This window comes from Limulus polyphemus, unplaced genomic scaffold, assembly GCF_000517525.1.
Source record: "Limulus polyphemus unplaced genomic scaffold, Limulus_polyphemus-2.1.2 Scaffold1809, whole genome shotgun sequence".
NCBI lineage: Eukaryota > Metazoa > Arthropoda > Merostomata > Xiphosura > Limulidae > Limulus > Limulus polyphemus.
In genome coordinates this window covers 201,319-216,388 of record NW_013667419.1, presented here as the reverse complement: position 1 = coordinate 216,388, position 15,070 = coordinate 201,319, and the positions used below count along the sequence as shown (strand labels likewise).

At 32.1% G+C, this 15,070-nt stretch overlaps 1 protein-coding gene across 4 annotated transcripts in view; it reads left to right on the top strand.

Annotated features, from left to right (window-relative positions):
- The first annotated feature begins 425 nt into the window (after positions 1-425).
- The window catches only part of LOC106465002 (arf-GAP with coiled-coil, ANK repeat and PH domain-containing protein 2-like), a 104,307-nt gene continuing 89,662 nt past the window's right edge, over positions 426-15,070 (top strand). Inside the window, exon 1 of one of the 4 annotated variants that reach the window (XM_022392831.1) lies at positions 426-460. The gene's annotated coding sequence lies outside the window, so the exon portion shown is untranslated. Of the gene's footprint in view, positions 461-653; positions 865-15,070 lie in introns of those variants that run through there. The other 3 variants (XM_022392830.1, XM_013925192.2, XM_013925193.2) reach the window with 3 other exon arrangements.

The window sequence follows — 15,070 nt, the reverse complement described above, 5'->3', positions numbered from 1 at the left end:
GTGTGTTTAAGTTAAATTGACTGTGGAAATTCTGTGTATTGCAAAGTTGTATTGAGGAAGAATAAACTAGTTTTATTTAAGAAAAGACTTGTATCGCTAAAGTTCCTCGAGAAGAATTTGTACGGGAAATTAACAAACGACAAGAGACGTAACAATATTGTTCTTTATTAATATCCGCTGTAGTTCGTCACTGGCTACATACATAGTGCTACAGAAAAGTTTTATCGGGGGTTGTTTAATCGAGAATGCGGTGCCTGTATCTATATGATGGCAACTTGTATTTGTTCGACCCAGTCGGCCATCTGGCTCCATAAATACATTGGCGTAATCAACCAACATATTATTTAATTTGCTTGCAGTCCTCAACCAGTAACTTGATATATGTATTTGAGGGATCAGTTTGTATTTTGGTGATTAGTTTTCTGTTTGTTGAGGGAGGGTGAGGATGAGGATATTTAAGGTGGGCCAAAAAGCTCTTTGATGTCCCATAATTCATTATTATAATTAGCTAGTAAGGTAAAAACGTTTTTACTTTATTAAAAAATATAGTTTTTTGTAAAGAAAACTACAGTGGAAACTCAAATCCCAGATTTTAGCGTTGTAAATCCGTAAACTTACCGCTGTCCCACCGGGAGACATGGAAAATTAATCACGGAAAATGTAGCAACAATTGTAAAAAAAAAAAATATTGCTGTATTTTTCCCTTAATTTCTGTTTTTGCGAATAAGTGACGACACTGGCACTGAGGAGGAGTTGGTGGAAGGTTTGCATCTGTGATTATTAATCCGTAAATTTTGTGGTGCAAGTTCACTAATGTTAGGCTTAAGACTTAGACTTTAGAGGTGTAATACTAACAGTAACGGTGTAAGTATAGCAACAAGTTTTTCGTGTTTTGTTGTTGTTTTCTTTAAAGAGGAGTGTATTTGTTAATTTTTTATTGTTATGGACTTTATCTTGTTAATCGCATAATGATACAATTTTGCAATATGTTGTTGTCTTACCAATGTTTGACTTATTTTTACAAAATGTGACAGTTCAGTAACTGAGTAGGTTGCTATTATTATTAGTGTTATTTAATTATTTGTATTACCCTTAGTACTAGTACTATTAGTAACTTCTAGTACTACTATAAGTTAAAAACTTAAATTTTTAACTTAGTAAGTTACTTTATTAAGCTTATAAGTCCATCTTTAGTTTACAATACAACAAGCTAAGTAATTCAGTCATTAATTGAAAATTATAATATTAATAATACTGTTTACATTATTAACTTTTAAGTTGATGCTTGAGTCTTAGTAAGTTAATTCATTTATTTCATTTCAAATCTTCACAATGACTTTGCTTGACTTCAATATTTGGTATCATAATGATTTCAGTTTCACTGGTTCAGTATTTGACCATGTATAGCTTAGCACTTGGACTTTATCAACATAGCCTGACTCATACTTATAAGAGTCATGCTCTAATTCATAATTATCTAAAATCATTCACAATCACATACATAAAGAATAAAAGTTATTAATTTACTTGACTTTTAAAGATAACTTCAACTGCAGATAGGCAGTGATACTGTTAGACTATAATAATTTAAAGATTAAATCGTTTTACTGTTAAATCATAAAAATAGCAAGTTGACAGGTCATTTGGACAATTGAGACAAGTGTCTTTGAGTACACTGCTAAACATAAGAGTAATACAACAGTTGATTATACTTCCAGTTTACTGATTACAGTAATTTAACACAAAATAACACTTAAGGACAATGAGGGATCTGTTGGTTCATCCAGGCTGTTCTATCCTTTCAACTAAACGATACCCAGAATGTCCACAAAGTCCTGTTCCAGTTTTAAAAGTTTATTACAACAAAACCAAAAGAGCTAGAATCATGCAGTTTTTAGTACCTTGTTGATTAACTAATGGAGAATATTCTTGATTTAGATTGTAATTGGAGTGTCCAGTTGCTAATGATTGAAGTTTGAAGAAAGATGGTGACTATGCAGGAGAAAGCTCAATGTATCATCTGGTTTGCAGAGTCAATATTAGTGACAACTGTTGAACAGAATTACTGCTGTCAATATGGCAAGAGTCCTCTCTCCAAACCCAGCATTAGGAGGTGGTTTCACAAGTTTCAGGAGACAGGAACCTGCCTCGAAGTGGACGTCCAGGTGTATTTAAAGAAACTGCTGCTAATGTTCAGGAGCTGTTACGATGCAGCCCTAGAAAGTATTTGTCGTGCTTCAAGTAAACTCCAGCTATCAAGATCAATGGGACACAAAGTCCTACATAAGAGATTGCATCCTGATATGTATAAAGTGCACACATTGAGCTTTCTCCTGTGTAGTTGCTATCTTCATTCAACCTTCAATCATTAGCAACTGGACAATCCGGTTACAATCTGTAAATCAAGAAAAAACTTCATTAGTTAAGCAAGAAGATGCTAAAAAATGCATAATTCTAGCTCTTTTGGTTTAGTTCTAATAAACGTTTAATACCAGATCAGGATATTGTGGACACTGTGTGTGTATATAAACAGACAGAAAACTCAAAGCCAGCTCTTATCTCTTAAATATTTATCAAGCCTTCAAACTTATTACTTCTAAGTTCCACTTTTGAAGGCAATTTATTCCAAAAGCCAACTACCCTTTTAGAAAGATAACTCTTACCCTGCCAAAATTTATATTTACGTCTCGTAGTCTTTCCATTTTCACTATTAAATGCAAAAAAGATGGTGCATAAAAATGATCAATTCCTTTTACAACGTGAAACACTTCTTACAGATCCCATTTAACTCATCTTTTATCAAGAAAAAAAATGTTCAGAGATTTTAATCTTTTATATGACAACCTTTTTATCCCAGATATCATCTTAGTAGTCTTCCTCTGAACCATTTCCAACAGTCCAATGTCATTCCTAAGGTAAGGAATCTAAGATTGAACACAGTACTCTGAATGTACCCTGACCAGTGAGTTATAAAATGAAAGTATAACCTCTTTAGACTTCTATTCAATATTTCTTGAGATACAACCTAAAATCCTATTTGCCCTACCATGAGCAACAATGCACTGCTTGGATGGCTCAAAATACTGATCAACCAGAACACCAAGATCCTTTTTCTTCCATAACACTCTTAAGATCATTCCCATCAGAATTATACTTATAATTCAAATCTTACTATAAAGCTGATCCATTATGCATGTGTCAGCATCCATCACCCAGAGTTGGCTGCTTCAATTACTGTAATTCTTTGTACACTAACTGGAAACTGTCAAATGATGTACGTGGGCTACAATAACAAATGTTCAATGTTATAGAAAGTTTTGTTGCCATCAGGTATAAGAAGTTTACCTAGATATAGGAAGATATATATAGTATAAAATAAGCCACATGACTGAAGATTTTTTATTGCTTAATAAAGGTATTTTGTTGGTATTTGGTTCTTTGTTTAGATATGTTTTTATACCTATACTATAGTTTTATTTAGTTGCAATGTTTGTAAATATGAGTTTTTAACTGAGGCATAGTGGCTCTTAGAACAGGTCTTAGGTTTTTTCAAGTACAAACTTTTTGCTCATAGCTTCATCATCTCTTGCCATTTTGGACTCAGCCAGTCAAACCCTTTCAATTGATGTATTTTACCATGCCCAAGGTCTCATAGATTAATTTACTCTAATTCTGTCTAAAAGAATTTCAATTTGAGGGTAGGCTGGTAGAGGTCCTGATGAGTAATAAAATTGAATCAGTTATATGTGCACCTCATGCTTGGCATTGCTGGTGCACAAAAATATAGGTATTAAAAAAGGAAAAAAGTTTCAGATTAATTTACTCTAATCTTGCCTAAAAGAATTTCAAGTGACATTACATGACATTCACCAAATAAATCTTTTCATCAAATCGGATACGTTTACTGTTTAGTGAGTATGATAAATAACTAAAAATGTTCTGATGACTCAAATATTTATTTATTTTTTATGTTTATCCTATTCAAAGATCATAAATAAATAAATTGCCTAACTGGCTACTTAGTTATTTCTAATTGCAATTGTTACACGTTTTAAAATAAAACATTATTATCAGTATTAGTGATAGTAAAACATGTTTTCATTATTAATTGTCAATCTATTTGACTTACAGAAGATCAGTGTGATATTGCTTTGTATTTAAAAACAAACAGAATGGTGGTATTTAGTTGACATTAGCAATTCTGTTGCCAAGTAGGCTTATATGAAATCAAGGGTAATAAAAAATTACTTGAAAATATACTAAAACGTTAATACCATGTGAGAATAATTTAGTGGTTGAAAAAGTTACAAGGTGGCACAGGGTGGGTAGGTGTAGTGGGCATGTGCTGATCGATTAATGAGCATATTGATTATGCAATAAGTAGATAAAACTTATTACCCAACTCTAGTAAAGAGTATCTGAATTTTATGTTAACTGAAAAAGTTGTTTTTGTAGATAATTGTTGCATTAAAATTGTAAATCCCTATGTTTGTAAAAAAAAAAAAAACTGTGCTGTTGTAATTGAATGCATTGTCAAATAAATCTGAAGTGTTGAAACCTGAACCTCATCTCAACTTGCCTTTGGTAAACTTTGATCTACTATTGATGACGGTGAAAAGCTTGGACCCATTAGAGAGTACAGAAAAAGGGTAATAAAAGAAGCCTCCTCCATCAACCAAGGTGATAAAACACTCAATAAACCTAGCAGAGAAGTTTGCAAAATCTGGATACTCCTTTTTAAAACATTCATATAGTTAGTTGATTCAAGTTTTAAATGGAGGAGACACCAGTCGATTGGATAACACATCAGATTCTTATTAAAGAAGACCCAGGATCAAATTCTAGCAACACAGAAATATCATATTCAGGACTTCCCTACAGACAGAATCTGATTAGCAGCCAAAATGGAGGACAAAATTCATATTAATTAATATCTAGTTGTATAATTTTAAATAATTATTATTTACACATAGGTGAATGTTTTCATAGTAATTTGTTTTTCAAAATAATCGTACATTCTTGTGAAAATCTCTGGCTCAGTTTCTCATGATACTGTAGGAAGTTATGTACGTAATTAAGTAGACCAAAGGCAAGAAAAAAAAGCCATTCAACTGATAAAGTGAAGAAGAGAAACAGATTAAACTGTTATAAATATCAGAACTGACATGTGTATGTACAAGACTAATCATAATAATATCAGAAAGAAAAACAACAACCTGAGTACTGTCAGTAAAACCACCTTCTGACAGAACTTGTTGTGAGTTTCTTGTCTGTCTGATGCTAACTTTTTCTGTTGATCTTGTATGCTTTGGAATGAGTTAATCATAATAATGTTACTATTGTATTACATTGTTACATTTGTATGTTGGATGTTAAAGTGCCTGACAACTATATAATTTATGGATGTTATGATTAAACAGGCCTGTGAATGTAAACTTCATAAAAGTTGTTTTGGTCTCAATAATGGATTTTCTATAATTCAGCTATGCAGAATTAGAAAATAATATTAATTTTTTTCTATCAGGTAAGGATTTGTTTTATAAATCGGGAAGCAGAAAAACTCTTACTTAGATTAAATTATTATTTCGTTTACCACAACAAACATTTATTATTATGTTTGTTAACAAAAATACAAAGAAACTGAAGAAAAGGGAAGAACGTTGATGCTAAACAAATATGCATCTTCATTCATCCTGATTTTTTTTTTTAAATCTTCGTCTGTTAGTCTCCAAACTACGTGTTGTGGTCTTTATTTTATGTATTGCGTCTGGATCATCTCGTTTTAATGACCAGCAGTAATCAGCTATCATGCTGATGTTCCACCTTCCTGATACCTCCTCTTCATTTCCCTGATTTCTTGATGAAACCATTCCTCTTGTTCTTTGCTGATGGCACTGAGATTTTCAGGGAAATAGTCAATATGTGAATGTAAGAAATGAACTTTCAAGCTCATATTACAATTTAACTCTGAATTTATTGAGCATGTTATTGACAATATTTTCATAATTTCAGTCCTTGTTGTTTCATAAAAGTTTGTCAATAACATCTTTAAAGGCAGTTCATGCTTCTTTTTCAACTTTCCTCATTGTCCTTTTAAACTGCTCATCCAAAGTCAATTTCCTAATTTGAGGCCCAACAAAAATCCCTTCTTTAAATTTTGCTTTTGAAAGAGCTGGGAATTTCCCACATAGATAGTTGAAACAGTCACTATCTTTGTGTAAGGCCTTTGCAAACTGCTTCATGAAGCCCTGTGTTATGTGGAAGTAATAGGACTTTCTTTGTGTCAACCAAACTTTCACATTCAATGTTTTTCGATCCTGGTATCAGGCTGACTCTGTGTGACCATTGGTTCTTTATCCAGTGCTGATTTCATGCTCTGATGTCCCATTCACACAAAAACATGAAACTTTGTATAACCGGATTGTTGACCTAACAACCTACAAAGGACTTTTAGGTTTCCACAAAGTAGCCAACCTTGTTCTTTGTATTTGACCTTATTAAGAAGAAGCTCAAGATATTTGTAGGTTTCCTTCAAGTGCACTGAATGAGCAATAGGAACAGGTGTATATATGTTACCATTGTGAAGGAGAACATCTTTTAGACTTCTTGTGGAGGAATCAGTGAACAATCACCACTCACTTGGTTCACAGACTGCAGCTCCTAACATTGGTATTAATTCAGCAATATTGTTGCAATAATCCAGTGAACCTTGTGAAAAGTATGGTATGAACTATTTCTCCCAATTTCTGTCCCTGGAGAAAGAAAGTTCTTAGCCCTAAGTCTGGACCTCAAAATCTCTAAAGAATCCTTTGGAAGGCCCAAATCTTGCACCAAATCATTAAGTTCACCTTGTGTAAAGGTACATATGTTTTGGGAAAAATCTGTTCATGATGGGAAAAAAAATGGATATTGTTTTTGGATTCAGCATACAGGAGTTACTGTAGAATGTGTAAAAATTTCAAGACAATAAAATCATCATAGGCCTGTGTAATTAGTGACATGAACTTGTAGATTCTGAACATTAGGTGAGTGATTTGTAATGTGATATAATAGCACACTCTCTTGCTATATACTAGGGACATCAAACTAAGGATATTTTGAAAAATCTAAATTTTCTAACGTATCACTTGGATCTGAGAGATTTATGGTATTTGCTAATCAATTAGTACACATTCCTATACACTACACCCACCTATACAAGCAGAAAAAAAAAGTGTGTGTGTGCTGCTTTTATAACTTTTTCAACCACTATATTATTTTAACATGGTATTAATCTTCCTATTTTTATATGCAATATTTTTTTTTTTTTTGAATTTTAAAAATACCCTCGTTTCACATCAAAAACCTCTTCTGAAGTGAATTTTGTGAAAAACCTATTTTTTAAAGATAATCTGTACTTTTCTTACTTGATGAACGAATAGCTAATGTTGATTAAATACCACCACATGGCTGCCATTATGCTTGTTTTTAAAATGCATATTAATCTCACACTGATCTTCTTCAAATCAAATTGTATGATAATTAAATAATGAAAAATGTGTTTTACTATCATCAATAAGGGTAATACTTTTTCATAAACATATCGTGATTGCAATTAGAAATAATTAAGTAGCCAGTTAAAATAAACATTAAAAGTTGTATTGAACAAAGGTTTGGGTCGTCAGAATATTTTGTTGTCATCTACAATACAGACTAAACAGTAAACGTATCTGATATAATGATGATTTTATTTGGTGTACAAAAAATACACCTCATATTTAGAAACAATGCAACTCAATAAAACCATAGAATATCTATTAAAAGTAATAAAAACACCACAACTTTAAACAAAGAACCAAACATCAAAAAGATACTTTATTAAGCAATGGCCAGTGATGTGACTTTGTTTCGCATTGTGGGCTCTGTGTGTGTGTGTGTGTGTGTATTCCCTTATCCATATAATCTTCTTGTACATGATGATCACAAAACCTTCTTTAAACACTGTATATTTATTAATGTGTTTGACTTCTGATCAAGATTTCTTTACCACTTCAACCTGTCTCTAAACTGTATAAGCTTATCTTATATCAAGTTCTCTGATGTATTCTTATTGAAGAAAATTTCTGTAGATTTCAAACAGATATCATTTAACCCATAAATACCTTCATAATTCACAAACAAATGGAAATGAAAGTTTAAAAAAAAACTCGTAAACATACTTATTTATTCTACTATTATGTGATAGTATAAGTTGCTCTGTCCAATCATATTTAAACTTATAGCTGTTTTCAAAGTTGTTTCATTAGTAAATGATCAAACCACTTGACATAGCACTATAACAAGGTTTCAAACAAGGCCTGTATAAAAACTCGAAAAACATTTGAAAATCAAGAAATGGATGATATGTTATCAAGCATTGATAGGTTCTTAGCCTGAACAGAAAAAGTCATAAAAAAAGTTAGTTATTTTTACAGTTAAAACTCTACCTCTGTACAGAAAGAAAATATGAACTTTAATCTTCATTAATTACTCTAAATTAATATCAGAAAATGGCATAATATTGATTCTAAAATATTTGAGTTAAAATACAGTTAGAAAAAATATATAACAATTACTATAAATTTTTATCTAAAAATTGTTATTAAATGGTGAAATCCCATCTATAAACTTCTGGCACAATAATTTGGAATTAAGTTACTTTTTTAATCCTAAACTTTGTAAATGAAGATGTATCATCAGGCAATGCTACTGCATTGTTTAACATTTAGAAACAACAAAAGATATATTCACTTATCAGTCACATGTTGCAACAGTACTGTGTACACACATTTCCATTCTTATTATATCAGACAATTCAGTATAATGTTTATGATGATGGGGCCTTAAGTGTTGAATCTATAACTGTGCAGTTATTCACGCTTTATTTAAAACCCACAAAGGGAAACCAATAATTGTAACTGATGTTATTTATTAGGTAAATGAGTACTTTGCCAAAGTATTTATTTATATTCTTCTAGTAACCTAGATTTAAAGTCAAACAATATAAAAATTAGAACACTAAATACTCACATATAGTGTGACCTCATGTACAGTGTGCAGTGTATTATTTGGCCTCACATACTAGGCAAAATCAGTATACCCATTTATAGTGCACAGAGCAATTCTTACAGGTCAGTGGCTTTTGTGTAGCAAGTGATGTATTGTGTACATGTAAAAGAATGAAATAACCTGGTGAGATCACTCATCATATGGGATGAAATGGAAAAAATACAATATGATTAATAATTTTATTTACTTCTTTACATGGGAATTTTTACAGAAGTACATACTTTATTCACTATGGAATAATAAAAAAAAGCATTTGAGGTATGTTTGATCCTCTTGGTTGGGTTTTTTTTATTTCTGGTGATCAAACAGTGACTATGTCAGAATATAAGGTGTTTTGAGGCAACATTCAGAGTGAAAATTTCACCTGCAAAATGATGGAAGAACACTGTTCCCTCATACAGTTGAACTCAAAAGTTTTGGAAGAAGTATGCAGCATATGCAGGTATTTACAGTCTCATTTGTTTTTCTTCGGTTGTCAGTCGAATCTGACAATATTGCTAATTGTGCATGTGTATAACTCCAAAGCTACATGCACACAGGTGGTTATAGATAGGGCATGGAAAGTCTGAAATCAAGATTGTAAAAGATGTTACATCATTGTGGCTTTTCTCTCTTGCAGCAGCAATACATTGTTGGTAGTCATCCTCCAGTTTTGCAAAGGCTTTGTTGGTAAGTAAATTACATAAGTCTTCCAGATGGTGAGACTGTATCTCACATCACTTGAGGTTGCACTTCATAGTGTCATTATAAATATTTGGGGGAGGGGGTCTTTGGTTTCATTTGTCCTGCTTCAACTCTCCATCAAAGAGCTGCCTCAGGATTCTGGTTTTCTTCACCCAGATGATATGGCCAGTCTGTCAAAATTTCATTATTTTGTTCCCACTGCATTAGTAATGATCTGCCAGCTGCGGTCAACCGGTCAGACGTAGTTATTGGGCAGGCAATGTTTGGAGCACATTTTCGAGCCCCTTCCCTTACAAGAGTGAGCAATGCTGTCCTAAATAGGGTGGTATTTACAGTAACATCAATGTATTTGGTAAAATGAAACTCTCAATAGCTATAACATTATTTTACAAATTTTGAGACTCATTAACTTTTTTGTGATTTTAATTTCTTGATAGAAGTGTATAAAGTTAATAGACAAAGCCTGATTTGCACAGATGATGATCTCAGCTGCTGATTTGTATCCAACATGGTGAATATTGCTATTCTGAACATTGGTAATATTTGCAGTGGAAAATTGTTTAATTTTTATGAGGAAACGGACCCAAAATGGTATCAAATTGCTCCAGTTTTTTCACACTTGAAGAGACAACTGGACTTATGCAAGCTGTTGATGATTCTGGATCTGAACCTGAATTATTTTGTGATAATTATGAGAATGATATAACTGAAAAGAGTATGTGCCTAAAGTGTTAAGGAGTAAATAAAAATAAGTTTGTTTGTTTGAAGTTAAGCACAAAGCTACACAATGGGCTAGCTGTGCTATGCTCCACGGGTATTGAAACCCAGTTTCTAGCATTTTAAGCCTGCAGACATACCACTGGGATGCATAAAACTAGGTATTCAGGTAATATTGTATTATCAACAAATAACGTTTAACTTCTCCACACTAGCTGTTGTAATGTTTCATTTTTTACGAGGATGATATGTGTAACACTTTCCAAATTTTCAATATTTTTTGCATGAAAGAAGAGACTTTCACTATAATAATATAGTATTTTGGATTAATCAGTATTGATCATATAGTCCTAAAGTAACCCAAAGAAGTCAAACAAAGTTAAAATAACATTAATACTTTCCCTAAATAATTAACTCAGGTTATAATCAAGCAATTGCAAAGCTCATATCTTATAACTAATAATATGATTGATATGAAAATAAAAGTAGCTTGAAATATCAATTTTTTTAATTGAAGTTAAAGTTATAATTATTTTTAATGATACTAAGAAAACAAGTAGTGCATTGGTAAATAAGATGCCTATTTTAAAAGTTTTTTTAAAAAGTAGTTACTTATATAGTCATAGCACTTGCATTTTCACATCTTTTAAGACATCAACAATATGAAAAGTTGAAAGTCATTATTTAATTTCTGTAGTTCATATTGGTGTATAGAAGACATTTCAATACTTGAAATAAATGATCTTATACTACCAAATTTCTCTATCCTCTGCAAGTCTAATACTGACCTGGAATTATTGATCAAAGAAACCCTCCGCATCAAACAGCACTCTCCAACTCTGAACAACATGCAGTCTTCATTTAAATTACACATTTTTTAGTATGTTCGTATCACTGAATTTTCGTTGTGTTTTGTTGCTGTAGTTTCTCCCCATGATTACTGTTTAGTGTTTTATTTGTTTAATTATCATTATATTTGGCAACTGTATTTTGAAAATGTACAAAGACTGATGTAATTCATTTCATTCTGCTTTAGATACTGAAGATGGAATCTGATAGAATTCCGAAACGTTTATCCGTGTCCCCTTTTTTTTTTCAATAAACAATGTTGTATATCATAAGTGTTGTAATCTTGTTTATAATCAAACCTTGTTTCCTTCGAACACGTCGATTGCTAACTTTAACAATGTTATGGAAGAAAAAGATCTTGATGTTCTGGTTGATCTGTTTCATAAACTATCCAAGCAATGTGCTGTTGCTCGTGGTAGGACAAGTAGGATTTTAGGTTGTTTCTACAAAAATATTGAATTCAAGTCTAAATAGGCTATATATAATTTCATTGTATATCTCATTGGTTAGACCACATTAAAAGTACTATGTTCATTGTTGGACCTCTTACGTTAGAAAGGACATAGAATTGTTGGAACTTTTTCAGAGGAAAACTACTAGGATAATTCCTTGTAGGGAAAGGTTGTTATACAAGAACAGGTAAAGATCTCTTGATTAAAGAAGAGTTACAAGGGATCTAACTGAGGTGTTTAAGATTGTAAAGGGAATTGACCGTGTTGATGTATCACCCTTTTTTGTTTTATTGGGGAAATTGGGAAGACAAGGGGACACAGTTATAAATTTTGTCAGGATAGGAGTCATTTCCAGCTAAGACAGCTTTATTTTTGTAAGAGGATGGTTGGCCTTTAAAATGGGTTACCTTCAGATTTAGTAGGTTCAGTTAATTTAAGGGAAAGCTTGATATATAGTTAAATGATAAGGGCTGGTTTTGAGTGTGTTTGTTAGAGTTTAGTATAGTGGATGGGATGGCCAAGATTGATCAACAGGTTCCTTGTTGTCCTTAAATTGTATATATATATATGTATTGATAGGAAAAAGGCTTACGATTTATTTGTGATGAATCTTAAAGGAAATAGGATGAGAGGACATGTTTCACATTTGGCAAGGCTCCAATTAAAACAGATTTATCTTTTTAAAAGGGTGATTAATTTTCATTAGCAAGTTGTAAATGTTGGCATCTTAAAAGTGTTTAAAAGGACAAACAATTTTTTATTTTCTCTTGTGGGGGAGGGGGCCTTGAAGAATCAAATGGTCCCATTTTGTCAGAATTTGATGTTATTTTTTAAGAACTTCATATCAAAGATAAGCAAACTACAGTCAGAGCCAAAAAGTAAATATATATTTATGTTTTATCATAAACTAACTATCAACTATTGGCATGAATTAATTTACAAGAATACCAAAATTAATATAATTAAAGTACATTGATCAGTTTCTTGTCCTCACATTTAACAGTATTTTTGGTTGTAACACCAAGGAATGGTTAATGAACATTCTGTTTTTAAGTATATAATTAAATATTGAAACATTGTTACATGCAAATTAATTGTGTTCTTTTTTTATCTAGTCTTATTCTACCATTAAGTATCATGGATTTTAGGGTAGTCCTAATATTTTAAGATTTGATTCACTGCACTCATCCCCTCATTTTTTTTCAATATGTAAATAAGCAACTCACACCAACTTTTATTGAATAACATATAGTGGTTGCTCAGGGTAGTTGAAATTTTATCTTGTATCTTGCATGATATATCTGCATATTCTAAATAATTCTGGAATGTTATATTATTATGGAACATTCTTGTACATTCTGAAATATTCCAGAGTATTCCATATTATTCAGTATGTTCAAGAACATTTTACTTCTGGAAAAGAATAAGTGGATCATCTGCCAGTGATCCTGCCTGGAGACGGAGTAAACCAACTCACAGGTATTCCAAAGCTCAAGCTTCCATTGTGGCACATTTGCTGGAAGAGTTGGGAGTCACTGGTGCTGTAAAGGCAATTTGCTTTCACACAACAGCAAGCAACACTGATAACAAAAATAGAGCATGTGCACTATTAGAACAAAGATGAAATAAGAATATTCAGTATTTGACATGCCAGCAATATATTTCTGAACATTTTCTGGCAGGTGTTTTCGAAAAGTGTAATGAGCTTTCCCCTGGTCCAAATATTGCAGTTGATTCTAGCAATTTTGGAAATGCATGACCACTCCAGTTATGAAACTGTAGCTGATCATGAAAGTAACAAACAACCATAGAAGAAGTTAAGGACAGTGTCATTGAATTTGCTACAAGACAACTTCAGGTCAGCCAACCTAGAGATGATCATTGAGAGTTTTTTGAACTGGTCATAACTTTTTTGGTGGCATCTCTTCTCATAGAGTGCAGTTTATAGTACCTGAAGTACTGTATCATGCATGATGGATGGCCAAGGCATTGTATGCTCTCAATGTCTGGATGTATATGGGACAGTTTAAGCTCACTGGCTATGAAATAAGAGAATTTCATGACATCTCAATCTTTGTCATTGGAGTCTATCTTAGGGCATGGTTCACTGCTCTTGAGGCCATTTCTGCTCTTCTCGGTGATCTTAACTTCCTACAATGTCTTGTTAAGTTTAAGAAGGTAAATTCTGCTTTTTCAAAAATATATCTGTCAACAACTTGCTAGACATTTATAGTATCTCAATGAGGAACTCATTGATTTGGTATTCTTTGATTCAACTGTATCCACAGAGATAAAACAAGCAATGGTAAAGGCACTAAATAAGTAGAAAGGCTTGGATGAACCTTTAAAGTACTTTCAGGTGAATATGAAGAAGTCTGGGGACATGTCAGTTGAAGATTTTGTCACAAAATCACAACAGATTTCATCAGGTGCTTTGAAATTATATCTACATTTCTGGATTATGACTCCAGGAGCTCAGGGAGGCATTACAGACAGTTCAACACTTGCATGTGGTAAATGAAAATGCTGAAAGGGATGTGACTCTTACTGAGGAGTACAGGGCCATCATAACAAAGAAAGAAGAACAGAAACAATTCCTTCTTCAAGTTGTGCAGGATCACAGAAGATGCTTTCCTAACAACAAAAAAAAGAAATAGTAACAGTGCAAAAATGACCAATCACACCAAAATCATATAATTATGTAATACGTGCAATAAAATTATATATTTTAAATAAATTGTTTATAATACATAACAAATATGTTTTATATTGCGTAGTATATACAGTACCATGCCACTGCTGTCTATAACTTCAACCTAACTGAGTAACCTCTTAATATGATCCAAAATGGGTGAAGTTTGACATTTAATGAGAGCTTTAGAATTTTAAATCTGAAATTTTACCTTCAGATAAGAACCACCCTAATGACTTGTTGTTTTGAATGCAAGAAAGTTTAAAGTTCTGCAGTAATGTTCTTTCATTCATAATGTGATTATGGTTTCAAACTAGATGTTGTACAAGTGTCATTTTTACAGCTTGTACTACAGTTATTTTAGTTGTTTTTTTTTTCTTAAGAATTAACAAAATTGAATTAAGGAAGAAAGTAAAACTTGGAAATTATAAAATAATATACTTTGTTGAAATTATTTCCACCCACCATTTATGTTATTAAAAGTAGTCCCTATCAATTTCTAAATAGTATCTGGCATTACATGTTACTTCTTGATACTGAAAGCTCTATGAGTTTGTTACAATCATTCATGTGTTTTATTTATGTATAC